Source organism: Mauremys reevesii, linkage group 9 (genome assembly GCF_016161935.1).
Source record: "Mauremys reevesii isolate NIE-2019 linkage group 9, ASM1616193v1, whole genome shotgun sequence".
Taxonomy (NCBI): domain Eukaryota; kingdom Metazoa; phylum Chordata; order Testudines; family Geoemydidae; genus Mauremys; species Mauremys reevesii.
In genome coordinates this window covers 68,388,684-68,407,322 of record NC_052631.1, presented here as the reverse complement: position 1 = coordinate 68,407,322, position 18,639 = coordinate 68,388,684, and the positions used below count along the sequence as shown (strand labels likewise).

The 18,639-nt window shown below is 38.7% G+C and overlaps 1 long non-coding RNA gene across 4 annotated transcripts in view; it reads right to left on the bottom strand.

Annotated features, from left to right (window-relative positions):
• Positions 1 to 1,519: 1,519 nt before the first annotated feature.
• Positions 1,520 to 18,639, bottom strand: part of LOC120372173 — a 49,789-nt gene continuing 32,669 nt past the window's right edge. For 3 of the 4 annotated variants that reach the window (XR_005584749.1, XR_005584750.1, XR_005584751.1), the window contains exon 3: positions 1,520 to 5,302. This is a non-coding gene — a long non-coding RNA (uncharacterized LOC120372173). The remainder of the gene's footprint in view (positions 5,303 to 18,639) is intronic. The other variant, XR_005584752.1, reaches the window with a different exon arrangement.

Genomic DNA, 18,639 nt, shown 5'->3' with positions numbered 1-18,639 from the left:
CAAGAAAACCTGCTGTCCAGACTCCAATGCCCAGAATACAAAGTTTGTGTGTGTTTGAAGCTTCAGCTTGAGCTTTCTGTCATTTCATCATCAGCTGGAATACTAACCAGACCTTTGTCAGGCACCTCCCAACCAGCTGGACTCAGCAGTCCTGAATCCTGGGATCTGCCACAGTACAAACCACAGGCACACCAGAGCTCCCTACCAGTTAATCCACCCATCACCATTCATTTGGCTTGCTGAGAAACATTCACACAACCACACTGCTGGGAACTCTGTGCCAACTCAAACTGCAGGAGTGTGACGAAGATGTAGAGCAAGGTGGTAAAAAGTAACAATGAGAAAATTGAAATAGCAAAATATAATGAACTAACCCATATTTCTAAGAAATACTCTTGAGGATAGCAAGGCTGGTACAGCTTCAGGTATCAGTCAACCATAACATGCTAAAACAGCTCTTTAATCTTACAGCCTATTCATACTAACCTATTGAGGTTCTACACAGCCCAAAGGAACACAATTTCACATTCCTTTCTACCCTTCTTCCCATGGGCAATATCCAATGCTAATGTGATAAACAAGCAATATGCCCTCAGTGTAATACAACTAGAGACAAGCTATTCTTATTTTTCTTACTATTGTCCTTTCTTGAGGAACTCAGGAGGCTTTGGTCATATTCTGAAAGTCAAATGTTAGACAGAATCATGACTCCTTATTCAAAGTGAGATTGTAGCCACAAGCTTGGATACTTAGCTAGATGGATGGATATAAGTATTTCAGTTCATTGGTTATCCTAGCATTTATAAGCTCAGATTCACTGACTGTTTTTTTAAATGTGTGAACAAAATATATACAAGTTTTGTTATACTATAAAAGTTTGCAAATACAATACATTATTGATGTGGAAGTACTCACTCCATCATCATTAGTAATATTGTTCTCTAGGATCTGCTTGATGCTGACAACATTCAGGATATGCGACAAATGTAAACTAGGAAAAGAACACATTTCACAGTGATACAGTCAAGTTACTTTACCTTAATTTGTTCAGCAAAATGAGGCTGTTAAATTACCTCATACTACCAAATAAAATCATGTAATGAAAGTGTCATGCCCTGAGCAGACTGCTTAAGGAGAAACTCACACCCTTTTGGTTGAGTTCTGATAATCAAATGCCAAGCACAATCTGTAACTTCCCACCTTTCTGACCCTTCCTTGTGAACAGAATTTGAATAGGAGTTCTAGCATAGGCTGCATCTACTGAACATTGGCTACTGGGCCGTTTGTTAAGTTTCAGTTCCCATATCATGTCAGAAGGCCATCCTTGTATCAGTCTGCTGTGCCTAGTTTTATCTACTGTAGACCCAACCCTGCAGTCCTTTAGCAGCCACAATTCCTACTTATGGGAATTTGCCTGCAGGAAGCTATAGGTTGAGCTTCTATATGAGATGAAGTATGTAACTGTAAAGTTTAAGTTATAACAGAGTTTCATTTTAAACAAAGTTTATTGGAGTAGATAAACAAATAGGTTCTTAAAATTGCAGTTTTTCTGTAGCCTGGAGTGAAATCAGTTTCTTTACAGAAGACCATATTTTTAAATTGCATGATGCAATTTTTATTTAAGTAACAGAACAAAGGTTTAACAAGAAACATTTTAGGAACCATTATAAAAGAGTATACAACATATTAGGTCTATGGGAACACACAAAACTTCACCAATTGTGTGTGTGCTTAAGTAATCATAAAACCGATTAGCAGAGGACAAAAAAAGCAGTGGGCAAGTATTGTCTGTGTGATTTAAAATTATTTGTGCAGACTGGTAAGGCAGGATAGGTTTTCCCCTTTTAGAAATATCTGTTCTGTAACAAGTATATAAAGGTTTATCAAGGTCTGCCATATTTCCATGTGTACGTAGGAAGTATTTCTACGTTGTCTTCAGTCAAATTTCAGGTAATGTAGCTGAGATGTTAATGGCAAGTTGAACTGAGCAAAATTTTTCAAACAAAAACTTATTTTTGTCCTGAAAAAAACGCAGAGTGGTCAACCAAAGCATTTTGCAAATTCATGTAGATTTCTGCAAACTTTCATTTCAGTTGAAACAAAAGAGAAGTTTCAGAAATGTCAAACTGTTTCAATGTTACCAAAATCAAACATTTCAGTTTTTCAGGATAGAATCAGAAGAGGATTTAGGCACCATTCACAAAGTAGATGGTGGTGCCATCTCATAACTTTTAGGGCTCTCTCATGGGATGTGGGAAACCCAAGTTCACGTCTCTGCTCAAGAGCAGGGACTTGAACCCAGGTCTCTCCCCTTCCAGTTCAGGCTATTCTGGGGTGGGTATCTCAAGATCTACTATTGAAGATGTTCCCACTCTCTCAGGCTCCATGCAAACATGGCTGTTAAATTATTCCCCCAACAAGGGGAATACCTGGGTTCCACTCCCTGCTCCAGAGCAGGATTTGAACTTGTTCTCCCAAATCCCAGTGAATGTCCTAACTGGCTAAAAGTCATAAGGGAGGCAGTAGCACCACTATCTCCTCCCCCATTAGTCCTCAAGCACTGAAAAAAAAATACTGCACTACTACAGTTTGCAACCTTCATTTACCCATTCTCAGTTTGACTCCCCAGTCACCACAACTATTGTCCTCATGGTAGCAGATAGCACATTCTCACATTGTTAGAAAGCCATGTAGGAAAAGTCCTGAATTTTGTACACTGGACTCTCAGAACAACTAATCATTGCAGAGCATGAGACAACTGTTCTTGAAGACTTAGATAAATCACTGAGCTTGTTTTAATCTACAATCATGCCATATAGACTAGGTAACAGAAAAAATCTTAAGAGGACCTAGCCATCTGCTTCTGTGTTGACCATAAGGAAACTTCAGGGACACATGCATTGTGTACCTTGTTATCACAGGGCACTACTAGAGCTCCTTGGATATTTTTCAGCTAAAATGTTCCCTCGCCTTCAACAAAATGACATTTTCCTCAAAACTGGAACTTTTTAAGGTGGAATTTTTGTAAAAATTGCCCATAAAATATTTCAAAATGAAAAAAGTTTCATTCTGAAGAATTGTGAAGCTTGTTTGGGAATTACAAAACTTTATTTTTAATTTTATTTAAGGAGGAGCTCTTAATATGCATTATGATTACTAACATGTCATTATATAATAGCTGAAATATTCTGTTTTTATTTTTTAAATGAAGGGCAGCTGTAACTTTCTACCTAGCTGAAATATCTTAGCTATTCTCAAAGTGTTAGTTTTGTGAATTAAACAAATGTGACACTAAGTGGAAACTGGTATGATCACTTAAGAATCAGAGCCTTGGAGTCTGATATTCATTAGCTACTCATCTTTAACAGTTTATTTTCCCTTTGCCTTCAATATAGTTAGTTCAAATCTGCAAGTTGTAACCTAAATCCCTTCCAGACTTCTCCTCTGTGGTCATTAGAGAATACAAATAATGGGTTATACTGACTGATAAGTATCCTTTGATAGTCTAGACCTAGTTTCATTCCTGCCTATAGCAGTAAAGTAGTTTAGTAGTAACGATATGTTGAAAGAAGATTACTGCATTAAACATATGACATACCGCCATATGTCATGATTTCCAGATTTTGTGACCTAAGCAAACTGCTGGAGGACCTGATTACTGTAGTTTTTTCACAGTTGTGAGGATGGGAGCTGCAGCCCATAAACTCCAGTTTAACTTATTTGTAGGACCCAACTTAACCTACAGAACAAATTTAAAAACAGTACATCAGGTTTGGCCAATTTTATCACCACACTTTCATTTTGATATATCTTTTAAAAAATCTGTTGCCATACAAATATGGGAAGTCATATGAAGACATAGTGAAATGGCAACATACTCTATATTCCATTTTATACAAAAACTGAAAATAGAACTTTTCCCCCCACAGTTGAGTTGTAAACATGCTAGGTGCGAAGCGCAAGACTGTTAAATATAACACATCCAGACAAGTGTGATTTGTGTAGATGTCTTTCCTCTTACACAGGTTTACGGTTTAAAGTGACAGCTTTTTAAGGTAAGACAAGTAAAGAAGCTTTACTCAGATACCCAAAACAGAACTACATTAAAATGAAGCTAAAGTTAAGTACATACCAGTATTTTAGAATTCCTTTGACTATGTTCCTGTAAATTATTTTAATATTAGTACTAATCAACATAGGCACAGCAATTTCAGAGGCAAGGTTAAAGTTAAGTGACTGAACATATTAAAATATGGCAACGCACAGTTAGAGCATTCAGACAGTCTGCAACATAGTGACATCATGCACTGATCACAATTATAATTAAAACATTTCATTATTTGTGATTCAATGCTCTATTAAATTTTTAATGACATGAGACTCTCCCCACACCCATACCCACTATGGTGCAGAATTAAGGTTGTTTGGGTGCTGAAACTGTACATTTCCATACTTAAAAAATATTTAACTTCAGTCTTAACTTTAATAATTGATACTGAGTTAATTTCATATTGACAGGAATGCTTATTACTCTAGACTATGATACATACTCTCAACATTAATTCCACCTTAATGTAGTTTTTGTCTGGCTGTTTCCTTATTTTATTAAAAGGTTAATAAATTTATACTCAACAACTAATTCCAGAAAAATTGTTATTTTTCATAGTTTGTATTTTTGTAGTATCTATTGAAAACTTTCTTTCATTTTCAAGACCCGATCCACTGGCTATTTAATTCCACCCTGCGGCAGCACAAAGCAGCCAGAGCACAGCAGCCACTTAGACTGTGTTTACGGCTACTGTGCCTCTTCAGATCAGCACAAGGCACCCAAAGCCTACTCCATAATTTTCCTGTTCTCCTGTCCTCCATGCTCCTTTGCAGACATGCCCCTCCTTAAAAAAACACTCTTCTGCCTTCATAATTTTATACCCCAGCAAAGACATCACTCATTTCTCCCTTCCTTGTTGAATAACTGGTGCAGACAGGTTTTTTTGCCGTCATTTTCCACAACTGACATTTCCTGAAGAAGAAATTCATGCATCATTCTCTGGCAAAGAATAATAAGTAGAATTCCCCTCATTCAAAATGGTCACTACCTTCCTTGGTTCTCAGCTGAAGTGGAAACACAATTAGAGGCAGGTTGGTGGCCCCTTACATACTGTCAGGAAGTGCATAGCTGCAGGTGAGTGGACATAGTGGTCTTCTTCACTGTAGCATCAGTCTCATGGAACCATATGAGACAGCCATTTTGAAAAAAAAAAGTTCTCCGAGCAATTGTCTCAATATCATTCTTCAGTCTCTGCTGAAGAAGAAACTTTTGGTTAGGATTAACAGGAAACACATATATAACCTATGTAGAATATATGTCAGCTTTTTAAGACTTACTCCATTAAGGTTTTTAGAAAGGAGTTCTGACAACTAAAATTCTTAACAGACCTATTTTTAAATAATTGAAATTCCTAAATTACTTAAATGACACTCATTTTAGCCTACTCAAATATTAAGTGCTGTGACTTTGAAAAGTATGTGTTATATTTTTCCATATGCAAGAGGTTGAATTCTTGAGTAAATGCCTAACTTACCTCGGTTTCAGCTACAAATCTGCAGCTGATGCCCCATAATGTTGTAATATGGAGTCTAGTTTCACTTTACTTTGACACTACATGGTGCATTTAATGCATTATATGGAATAATATATAACTGTTTAGTGAGCAAGGAATAGAAGGGAGGGGGGAAATCATTGGTTGCTTTCCATTCACAGATAGAATGATTAATAAAGAGTAAGAATTAGTTTAATGCATTGTAATCTTTGATGCTAGATAATTGGGACACTAATTATTTCGACTGTTTTCGTTAAGCCTACACTTAACAGACATTCTATATGAGGGTTTATATTTATCTTCTCATTAAAAAAACCTGTGCTGTAACTTTTGATTTCTCCCAGGTAGTAAACCCAGATTTCAGTGAAGTTCGTGTCTCTAAGCGCTATCCATAAAACCAGAACACCACAGTCCCTATATTAAAAAGCACATCATCTAAAAATTAAAAATTGTAACTGACAGCATTGAGAAATAGAAGGGTAGAATAACCAGTCCCCGACATGCACACACCCTGAAAATGGTCCTTAGCACTCCAGTATGAACCTCTCACATGTACCTAAAAGACTGCTTCCCAACGTATAAATAATATAGATTTCTTAATTTATAGGGGGTGGCATGGTGCAATGTGGGATTTTGTGTGAAGAAACTTAAGTCAAATAAGTGAGTCATTTCACTGTGGTTGTGGTACAGCCTTTCCCTGAGTTCTAGAATTTAAATACACCTATTTTATAAGCTATGTCCTGCATTCATAAACCTTCTCTCATTCTCATTGATAGCTTCATTTGTCCAGTAGAAAGTAGCAGCTGTGTGAGGTCACAGAGGAAAATCTGTTCAACAACTAGAGCCAAACTCTAGGGCCAGGCTTTTGAGTATCAGGACACAGGCCCTGAAAAAGCAATCTGTCAGGTGGCCAGTGTTCAGTTACAGATGGTCAAATTTCAGGGGCTTCAGAAAAAATCTTCAATGGAAACACGTTAATTGGAAGTTTCTTTCCACTCCTTGCCCCCCAATTTTTGATAAAAAATTAGTTATTTTAGTTTTGTTTTAAAGAGTGTATGTACTTATTTATTTTCCCCTCTTTCTATTGGAAAAATGGGGAGAGTTTTAAAAATTTTATAATGGTAGAAAAATTAGCTCACTTTTTAAAATAACTTTTTTCACACTTCCCCAGTGGAAAGAAGAGACTGGTTTCTCATTTCTTTTATTTCACCTTTGATCCCATTCTTCCAGGGTTGTCACATTTTGCGGGGGCAGGGGAGGGTTCTGCTCCCACCTGTGCCACGGACTTCAGTGCCCTTGATCATTTTAAAGGGTCTGAGTACCCACAGCTCATCTTGTGTGGTTACTCGGAACCTTTGCACTGATATCTGTACCCATGTTTTTCCCTGCTATTAAGTCAGGATAGCAATACTTCAGGATTGATTGTTTCCTTCTCTGAAATCCTGTGAATAGCACTAAGTGCAAAGTAATTGTTCATGAAGCAATGATGGCACAGATTTATTGCTCAAAAACTCAAACTAGAGCAATGTTTAGAGGAGTGCCGCTGTTAGAATTGCAGTACAAGACAGAGCCTGATATTTACACTGTCACATGGGCGTGTCACAAGCCTTCTAAAGCTTCCAGTCTAGATGTAGGAGTCAATGAGCTCTACAGCAGGTCCAGCAAGCAGTAGTTCACATTAAGCCTCCACAGCTTTTGATGTCTTTTTGGCAGACTTAATTATTACAAGGTCTTTTAAACCCCATATGGGTAATTCCTATTGATTATTTTGTTGCCTACTGCTGAGAGCAAAGCTGATCCACAGCACATTTCTGTGCTTTTAATCTTTGCTAGCATGCTGCTCATGTCTACCAACGGTTTTGCATTTTTAGGTAAAAGGAAAAATGGACAACCTTTCCAGGAGGGTCCTACATTTGGCACTAAGCTCAGCTGAGGCGATGAACGTCCCTTGTCACTGAAAGCTGCAGAATAGTGATTTGAAAGGATCTTTTTTGCAACTATAGTCCCAAGCTCATAATTGAAATACCTGCAAATATTTCCTATAGAATTGGATGTGATAAAAACCCAAGTCACTTTCAATCCACCTAGAGCTAAACTGTTTGGGTAAAAATCCTCTTCTCATCCGCCACTGAAACTCAACTATTATACATATCCCACTGGGTAGAAGTGCATAAGTGGCTCCAACGGCAAGCACACCAATCTTCTCTGATGGATACCCAAGTCATTCCTCGTCTGTATTATGCTTAACAGATTAAATTCACAAAGAATATGCAAACTTCATTAAACCTTTCCGTGTTGAAGTTTAATGGTTACTTTTTAGTTGGGAACACATTTGGATTTATAACTCGGAACGAAGTCTTAAATCCTTCTGTTAGCTCTTATTTACAAGCTGAATATTGTTTAAGTGAACATATCTGCCCCCAACACATCTTTTCTTCCCATTTGGACGCTGCTGTGAAGTAGTTAATATTTAATTGCATTATTTCCTTTTATGACCACAGTCTACAGCCAAGGACACTAGGCAAACAATTCTGATGTCACTGCAGACTCCAATTCAAGGCTAAGTATTTGAGGCAGCAAATACAGTTATTCAGACTCATCTACTATTAATTACACCTACACCATTCCATTCATACAGCTATCACAAAGAGCCTAGCAAATAACAATGCATCAGCTCCCCTGAGAATCAAATATTGTCCCTATTACATGGACAGGAAAGCTGCAGCACCACAAGTTTGAATCATTTGCCCAAGGTCAGTGCTGCAGAAGGAAATAAAGCCCCTGTGTCACCATGCCACTTTTTGCTGTTACCACTAAAATAGTGAGAACACAGACCAGGATAGCCAATTAAATTCTGCAGTTATACATTCTTATTTTGTGTGAGCTGAACTATATAGTTGCGAAAACTCCTTGATGCTCTCAACAGCATACTGTATCTGACATGGCAGAAACAGCATCCTCGTACACATGTTTTGTCATTCCTCATCAGTATGGTGCAGTTGTTATCTCACTCTCAGAAACTGTCAGCCCTCAGGAGGAAACTGTGATTTAATTAGCTTAGGTTACACTCCAAAAGGCACACAACTTGAACGCAAAATACAACAGAATACTGAGAAGCAAATTGCTGTATCTGCTGAGTGTCTGGATCTTGTTAGGTTTCTTTCAATGTTCTCTCATATTTTTAGGGTCATTTCATTGCGTGATCTCACTGGACCCTTTCCCGTTAAAAATAAGTGTCTAAAGTTTAGTATGACTCCAGGAGAGCCTGGGGGATACCATGGAGCAGTTTCTGTACCTTCCACATTAAGAAAGAACTTTAAACAAATTCCTTAAAGCAAAGATAATTTTCCTCTCTTTCTACAATCCTGACATTACAAAATCAGAAGTATTCATAAAAGCTATAGGAATGCCTGCTAACAAAATAGCAATAATATTAAGTAATAAGATTACTTCTGCAAGGCAGGGCCATTAAATATAGCACATATAACATTTTTTAATATACTCCTTATTTAACTAAAGGAAAAGGGCTGATGTCTGGATGTCTAGTTAGTCAATATTAACACAAGTGCCTTTGTTTATTTTGTGATTTTCTTAGTTACCTGTAATGCTGACTATCTGCTAAAGCACGCAGTTAAAAAAAAAATCAAGCAGTTTTTCAAATACATCAATTTCAAAGTCATTGTTTCAAAAGAGTAACATTTGTTTAAAATGTTCGTAAAATATTCTATAACTTGTCGAAGGTTCACTTTTGTCCTCCCCTGAGTGTACCTTTATCACACCACAAATGCAAGAGAATCAATGATATCCAGAGGTTTTCACCTCTCCTTCTCCCTTAGCTTTTCAAATGCAACAATGACAGGAAGTAAAATGGGAAAGAAAAAACCTGAAGTGAAAACACCCTGGGAAAGAAGCAAAGAAGAAAAAAAACCCAAAAAGCAAAATTCCCAGCTTATTCCTTTTCATATGCAAACAGACTTTTTGCAAGAGTATCCAGGTGCAAAGAAAAAAAATTAATGAAAAATAGATTAAAGAATTTTAATCAGCTCTTATCACAACCAATTAGTCAGTGCACAAATCTTGGCAAGAAGTACGTGTTTTCCAGTTCCAAAAACAACTTAGTCTACAGGTGCATAAGAGCAGTTTATGCAGGCCACACTAAGTGGCCATATATGATGCTTTTGGCCCATGCAGACAACTCTAGTTAACTAGTTAGCCAGGAGGCATTAGAAACAGATTCTGGCAGAGACCTCTGCCCATTGCTCCAGCTGCTTTTAGAAGGCCATCTGCATGGCTCCAAGTGGCAGGGGCCAATTGCCCTTTTCAGGATGGCCAGCTTCCTTCAGGCACACTGCTACTGAGTTTTTGGGACCACTCCAGACTATGGCATAGTTTTGGCAGGCTGCCGTAAGTTTGAAAGCAGACCCAGGTTTACTTTTTTTTACACTGGAGGCCATTTCAGCCCCTGGAGCAGTCCAGAATCTTGAAGATGCAAAAGTATCAAAGCTATCTTTGAACCGTGGGTGCCAGAGCTGGGGGGGGGTGAAGGGGGGCAGGGATAAGGGCAAGCTATGGAAGGAGGGTGGGGAGAGGAGCAAGCAGGGGGCAGAGTACAGGGGAGGAAGAGGCGGCACAGGAACAGGTCCTTGGAAAAAAGGGTGGCATGAGGGTGGACATTCAGGGGAAGGGGCAGTGTGGGGGTGGAGCCTCAGGGCATCACGGCATGGGGGTGGAACCACAGTTCAAGCACCTGTGCCCCCTCCCCACTTTTAGAGCACTTCTGCCACTCCTGCTTTGAGCATCCCCTCCCCCATCCATTTCCCCCAGGCTGCACTTCCTAGAACTCAGTATCATATAAGGCAGCAGCCTCTTTCATTTCATCAAAATTCAGCTTTTCTTCCTCTGGCATTAGGTGGGCGTGGAGGAAGTCAGTCCTGTTCTGCAAGTTTAATTCTTAACATTGGTTTATTTACAGGATAGGGTTGTCCTGAGAGGTTTCTTTAAACAACAGCAATACATACGCTGATTCCCACTGGAGTACTGACTCTTGTGATGCTGGCTAACAGCCACTTTTTCTAACCCCCTCTGGAAACCAAGGCCCGGGCCCCAACCCCAAACCACAAATAAACACAATATTTCCTTTACAAAGGAAAAAAGGCCCTTTACCTAGAAAAAGCCTTTTCCCCTTCCACAGCCTGTTTCTCATCCCTCCTCTCTCTCACTTGAAGAGAATTTAAGGGAATAAACAGAGCACAGGTTGTCCTTAATTGGGTTCAGGTGTCCATAATTAAAATGAGGTAACCTCTTTCAGTTCTTAGGAAAAAGGGCTTTAACCATTCTAAGATTGATATACCTGCATTCAACCACCCTTTTAGAACTGTTAGATCTGATTTTGTTAAAATAGCAATTTAAGTCTACTACAGAACATTACTAGAGCTCCATGAGCTTTGTCTAAAGAAGTTTAACCCAACTCAATTCATGTTCCCCATATTATCAAAATTAACATTTCTTACCTGTTCCATGGTACTTGTGATAGTCAGTAATTACAGATTGCTTCCATTTTTTACTGCCTCCATATGCAAAAAAGCTTAATGTCTACATGCTAGGTCCTACCTTACAAGTGTACAGTGCCCATTTCTTCTATTCAGCTTAAACATGTACACGCACTAAACCACTGTCTTTGTTACGGTTTTCCATTTTATACTCTGAAACAAAAAATCGAATGCTATCAATTCACTCATCTTTCACCACAAAATAAAAGGAAAAATATGAGCAAGTCTGTACAAAGCTATTTCCCAGAACTCGCTCGCCAGTACTCCTGAAACAAGATTTATGAAACAGAATTCTATTTGGTGATGAAAACAGTAATGGGAGACTTTATGTTTGAGCTACTGTAATTATTTTGGTTTAAGTATATTCTTCAGCCTATGTTTTATTGGTAGAAATGAAGTCACTTTTCAGTCTCATATGACTAGTTTATGGTGGTTGTATTCTCATGCTTTTCTCAAGTATTAGCAACTCTTGTCTTTCAATGGACTGACAAGTAAGCTGAACTGTAGCCAGGGTTACTCAGTTCTTAGGGAATAGCAGTCAAACTAGAAGAACCTACTGTCAACATCCCACAACCAAGGGGTTAACTTAAGAGCTCAAAAAGATTTTGTTTGCCCAGAACTCTGAATCATCATATCAAGGAGATAAGTACCTGGATTTTCATAACAGAAGCAGAACTTCACCCAGTTACACCATATCCCCTTCCTAAAAGAATAATTTGGCACCTAATGCACTAATCTAACCGGAAATCAGCAGATCACACTATTAAAAAGTAGTGTGTTTATGTATCTGAATATATAGAAGTTCAGCAAGAGCTTATTGCCAGTTGTGACTCACTTTTAGAGATTCACCCTGTTTCCGTTCAATTTTCTTTAATATACATTTAAGAAAATAAAGAATTACATGGTGCTAAAATATTACAGCTCACATTCCTCTGTACACATCCCTCCTCCAGATGTAAAGATGCCAAATGCTGAAGGCCTTCATTCCCAGCATTATTAGAGGATAATACAACTGTTGGCAGTAGCAGTTAGCCTTATGTCACAGTTTGGACTTGCCACCAAGACTAGTTTAGCTGTCTTGCTGATGATCACTGGATGCCATCTTTGAACCCAACAATAGAAAAAAAAAGTTAATAGACTGGGTGTGGTAAAGCAATTTGTTTGGCATATAAAGAGTGAGTTGACGAGAAATTTTCTAGCATGAAAAGTCTTATCTATGATAGTCTTATCTATGAGACCTGGCACTTCCATATTAAGCCCAATTTATATGTATGTAGCAGCTGTCAGTCTACAAGTTAAGTATGTTTAGCTAATTACTGTGAAATTGCAGGATGATTTACTGTACATTCTAAATTTTTATACTGATGTTAGCATTTCTTCTGAGGGTTCCTTGTGTGCATCTCATGGAATTGACTACCACCCTATCCCCCTATACACTCATGCTTCCCTGACCATCTGTTCCTACCAGTAGGAGAGAATGATAGAACCACTTTCAGAGCCCCACAACATTGCCTGTCTTTAATACACACTCTCAGGGTCCCTGGCCATCGGAACAAGATAGGGATGGGAACTAGAAAAGTTACGCTCGAGTCCCTCACATGGCATTATGAAACAAGCCACTGGGCTTACTTCCCATTTCAACACTGCCCTTTCTTTTTCATGTTAACATGTTTTCAGCTCTCATCCTTCCTGCCAATCAGCTTATCCAGCATCAGTGGTTACCAAAGGGATCTGACTGAACTTACAGGACAAAAACATTAAGCTCTGCAATATTTTTTTTCCAGCTGTGTGTTGCTAGCTGCTTTCACGGCTGTTTCTAGTAATTGCTCTCCTGAGACCACTGAATTTAACCATCTTGCAATTAGGCTGTTGCCAAGTTGCTTGCCTTACTTGTTATCCAGGGTATACCATTTGTGACTCACATTTTCAGGGTGATAAGCATATCAGGGACCAAATTCCTCATTCTCTCCCCCTTCCCACTCCATCCCCAAGAAATTTAAGGCAAGGACCCTTAAATAATTATGCTGAATGGCAACTTTTGATACATCATCTTACAGATAGGTCTTCTCTAGATTGATGTTGAGACTGAAATCTCATTCAAAATAAAAAAATTCAGCCCTTTTTTGCAGTTCACAAGGAGTACAGGAGGATATTACAATACTAGCAGCACACAGTGGCAATGTGGACTCACACTAAGGAAGCGATTGTGCTACAGCATTTCAGGAGCACTATAATGAGAAATCTGCCTCAAAAGAAATAACTAGTCTCTTTTTCTCTTTGAAGAGTTTATCTGCTTCTGACAAGCACACCATTCAAGCAATAAAAAATAAAAAAACAAAGAATACAGCCTATACTTTAGGAGTTTCTCAGTGTACAGAGTAAGCTTTGATAGAACTGCTGTGACATCAGATCAACTTGTAAGCTGGATCAGTTTATAGGACAGAATAACTGCAAAAGCCTGATTGTACACAAGCAGCACTAGATGGAAACTTTAATAGGGGATGTCATAAACATCATTAAAACACATACTCCAAGAACTCAGCTCTAAGTTTCCCCTTAGGCAGTTATCTGAACTCTGTGTATCCTAGAGGAGCAAGGATTTGGTTTACTGAAGAGTAGTTTCACAGAGTATTTGACAGCCAGGTAATTACAGTGGTTGCCACTGAAGTGTCAGCATTTACCAATCATTACCATATGATGCTGAGATTCTGCAGGTATGTTTTGAATTCCAAATTAGATCTTAATTATGTCAGCCCCATCCCAATGTTAACCAATATTGATTTCTTGATGGCAACCACTGCACATTTGACTGTTCGTCTCAAAGTTGCTTTAGATGATTTAGTAGGCTGTGTGTGTCCACATGCCATTCAGCTGTTCTCAAGCATAGAAATTTTGGGGGGAAGAAAAGTCAATCTGTGTTGCTATGTAAGATCTTAAACATTTAAACTCTGTAGTATAGTGTCAGAAAGATAACAAAATTCAGCCTTCTCATCCATTTCCCCCCCAACATTTTACCATAGTTTACTGTTGGTTTCAATTTAGTTATTGTGATAGTACTCAGTTTCTGACTGATGAATGAGATAACTGGAACTTGATCATTTTCAAGTTAAGCTCCAGTGCTGTTAAAAGAGTGGCATTAATAAAATGGACTAGTTCACACCATAGCACCTCACCCCTTCCATCTGCTCTACATACGAGTTTAATATCTCTGAAAAAACTTGAGATTGCAAGAGCCATTGAAGTTCCATCTCATATACACCGTGATTATAGTCACTCAGTATGGATGCGCTTTCTGTAGCAATTTGGAAACAGATTTTATGGTGCACAATACATGGTCTAACTATAAGCAACTTCTATCTACCACTTGCTACTAATACCTCTTAACAGTCTTCTCATGTGCCGTCAGCCCTCATCTCTGGATATTTTACATTTTGGACATATGAAAAATATCTGGAGCCAAATTTTGAGTCCTCTGAGTATAACAGAAGTTGCTGAATACAGAGCAGTTGTGAAAATGTGACCACTTTAGGTACCTAACTGAGAGCAATGGGGTGCTGCACTCATGAAAATCCAGTCCCTGGTTTCTCCTTGCAGCATGCTTGCCTGTCATTTGACAATAACTCTACCTTTCTGCAAATCTCCGAATCAACACCTACCTGCCAAACAGTCACTTCACTTGTTTGAGACCTATGCTTGGTTTTGTTTATATTCCAGTAACACCTTCAAGAGCCCAGGCGGGGTCAGGGCTCCATTATGCTAGGCTCCATACACACGGAATGTAAGAATCCCTTTTCCACATTGCTTATAGTTTAAAAGACAAGTAGCTAGCTTCACTTGTCATTCAACTAGCAATGAAATAGTAGCTGAATTTTTCACCCTAATACAGCCTTTTTCTGTATGCAGGAAGGATAATTTGCACACATGATCAGAGGCTAAGCTGTTTCTCCATTATGAAGTCATTAGCTTGGCCTTCAAACTGCTATTCTGTCTTGAGTTTAAGATATTTTTACATTTCCCCATTCATTAACTTGCTCTACAACATAAAACTGATGTTCAGTTTACTATGCATGTAGTGCTAGTTGAATTACTTGCCTCATCCTAAACAGCATGCTGCTGAGGGGGAGGTTTACAAGTAAACTTATCACTACTAAAAATAACCATGATAAAAACCACATTCTTTCCCTATACTCAGAATGTACTCTATCATTTTATAGTAAAATATTTTAATTATGTATTTAAATATTAATTCCCCAGTCATGATTTCTGGTTTAAAAAAGGAGTTTAAGAAAGTGTATTTCTACTGCTTTTTTGGTATGTGTAATACTGAATATTAATGCTGAATACTGAAGTATTACTGCCTAGCTACAAAAGAAAGTGGATTTCAAAGGAGAGCAAGGATCAAGTTATCTAGAGACTGTTATAATGCGGCATTCTCAGCACAAGTACTACCCAAATGTTTCTACAAACCTTTAACTCAGCCACTTAACTAGCTCTCAAGCTTGTTGACTGAATAAAGTAGAGCCTCTCCACTTTCAAAAGCTTGGTACATCACTGACACATGTACCCAACCGGCACTTCTTTTCCTTTTCATATTTATGTTAGCACACTCAGCTTGGCCTGTAAATTATGTACTTTACCATAGAATAATAGAAATGTATATAATCACTTCTTGATCAGCTACTTGCTGAAGAGGAACCTACTTTCCCATTACAGTAAAAAATAGTTGCAACAACACATAGGCTTACTTCATACATCTTTTCTTCTCCTTTCTTGATCACTGTGGAAAACACCATCATCTTGTCTGTCATCCAGACCATACTTGGGCCTCAGTTTTGACTCAAACTGCTCTCACATCTAAGCTATGGCTAAATTTTTCAGATTTCTTCTTCATAACATCTCTAAGAGAGCATAGAATATCACGGTTGGAAGGGACCTCAGGAGGTCATCTAGTCTAACCCCCTGTTCAAAGCAGGACCAAGCCCCAGACAGATTTTTGCCTCAGATTCCTAAATGGCCCCCTCAAGGATTGAGCTGACAATCCTGGGTTTAGCAGGCCAATGTGCAAACCACTGACCTATCCCTCCCTCCTTAGATAGCCTTTCCTAACTATCCACATAGGTAAATCTTGTGCAGACAGTTCAGAATGCTGATGAAAAGATCAGCTTCCTAGCGCATCAACTTGCCCATGTTGACCATCTGCTGGTTCATCCTCTATCACATCAGACATAAACTACTTGTATACCCTTATAGGGGCCTGCATAGCCTACCCCAACCCTACCCTACCCATAACTTGCATTCATTATAGGGAGGTTGACTGCTGCCTCCCATACACCAACCTCTATTAGCCACTTGTTACATTTTCAAATATCTTAGTGCTTTCTCCATGCTGCCCCTCATGCTCCCATAAAGATCTGCAAAGCCACCGCATTATCCTACTTCATATGCCTCATCAAAACACTCCTTTGCTGTGACGCCTACAAATCATCTGACTGATTAGGCCACTGGTGTGCCAAGATGACCGTCTTTCACGTTGACCTATACTGTCTTATTTTTTCCTTGTACTCCCCATATGTCTGTATCCATCTGTCTCTTGTTTTATATTAAGATTATAAGCTCTGTGGGGCAGAGGCCATCTTTTTGTTCTTTGTTTATACATGCCTAACATAATGGGGTCCTGATCCATGACTTGGGCTCTGTGGTTGTATAAATAATAAATCACAGTATTTAAGCATGCACTTATCATGGTAAAAAAATGGAGCCACCAAGGACAGCATGCAAAATGACAGCAAGAGTATACAAACTATCACACAATATAACTGCATGGCAAATATGATCAGAGTTGGCAGAAGTCTAAGCCAGCTAGATGATGTGTTTGTGCAATAATTTTCATTCCTGATTTAAGGAGAAAGGGAATTTATTTTTAGTGTGTGGGAGTGAATGTCTTGAAAAATACTTACTTGTGAACATTTAACTCTACTGGAGAATTTAAAGGTTGTTGGTTCCACCAGATAGGATTTTAAATAACTAGCAAAACATTGAAGTGGATAGTGTTTGAGACTCAAAGGAAAAAAAACTTTAAACTGAAGGCATCCAAAGATGTTTCCAAACAGTCCCTTGCCCCACAGTTGACAGTCATTAAAGTAGGATTGACTGGGGGTTTATGCTGCAGTGGCTGGTCAGTTTCATCTTAACTCTGTACATTTACCTTTGAGGATTTCTCTCTCTCTCTCTCTCTCTCTCAAGTAAATATTGACTAGAGACTTGGTTGGGAAGAGGTTTGAACTAGACCAAGAGTTGCATTTCTCCCTCGGGACTTTAGAATTTACATTGCCCATGAAAGCAGGTTCAACTAAAACTAATCAAAGTGTTTATGCAGCACTCGAGCAGGTGTTCACCATAGGCCTGCAAAACTTGGAACCTTCAGCAATGAATCAAGGATGAGTTGAGTTATTTATCATTAAGAAATGGTTAATATAACAACAAGTGCAGATCATCATTTAAAAATCCCTCATCAAGTCTGATCTTCTATTGAACGTGTTTCCTATGAAGAATTTAACTAAGACACGTTTTACTATGTTTGTTGCTATTACATAAAGGCAGTGAGACACTCTAAAAGATGATTTTCTGTCCTTAGCTGTCCATATTTCATGTTGACAATTCTGTGCACCTAATAAATAAATGGGAGCTAGCCACAGAGACAGTGATGCTCCTGGCAATTTCCCATAAAGCAAGAGTTTTAGATGCACACACATGGCTGGCTCTATCAAAAGAAATGAATCTTCCTCTTGCTGATGTGGGTATAACTCAGCAAGTAGAGAGGAAAAGAGCTCAAACTTTTTACATTTGTCCAGTACACTTACATGATGGATCAAAGACAAAACACAAAATAGCACTGTTTAAGATTAAGGGAATAGCCTGTGAGTTAAATACAAGTTAAGCTTTTTCACTACTTCAAAGAAAGCCCAGAGGAACATGAGTTCTTTGCAACTTTGAACAGGCTGCATTTGCAGCTTACACATGCACACACCAGGGCTTTGACTATGCTGAACTTTTCTGAAAGTCACCCAGATTTCATACTGCCACGACCTGCGGCTGGTGCTGTGTGGTCAGTCACTGGCAGCTGCACCATTTTAATCACTGTCCTTACAATAAGTGAATCATAGAATATCAGGGTTGGATGGGACCTCAGGAGGTCATCTAGTCCAACCCCCTGCTCAAAGCAGGGCCAATCCCCAGACAGATCCTTAAATGGATCAAAGATTGATCTCACAACCCTGGGTTTAGCAGGCCAATGCGCAAACCAGTGAGCTATTCCTCCCTGCCCTTCCACTATCTCTGAGTGGGGTTACATGGCATGGTGGTAAAAATGCCAGCAGTTAATTTACCCTAGAGCTCCAATTGGTGCTGCCATCAGTATTTTTTGTTAAATGGTGTCAAAAAATTGGGGCAAGTTTTTACAGTAACACTTTTAACGGTCAAAGTTGTGATTA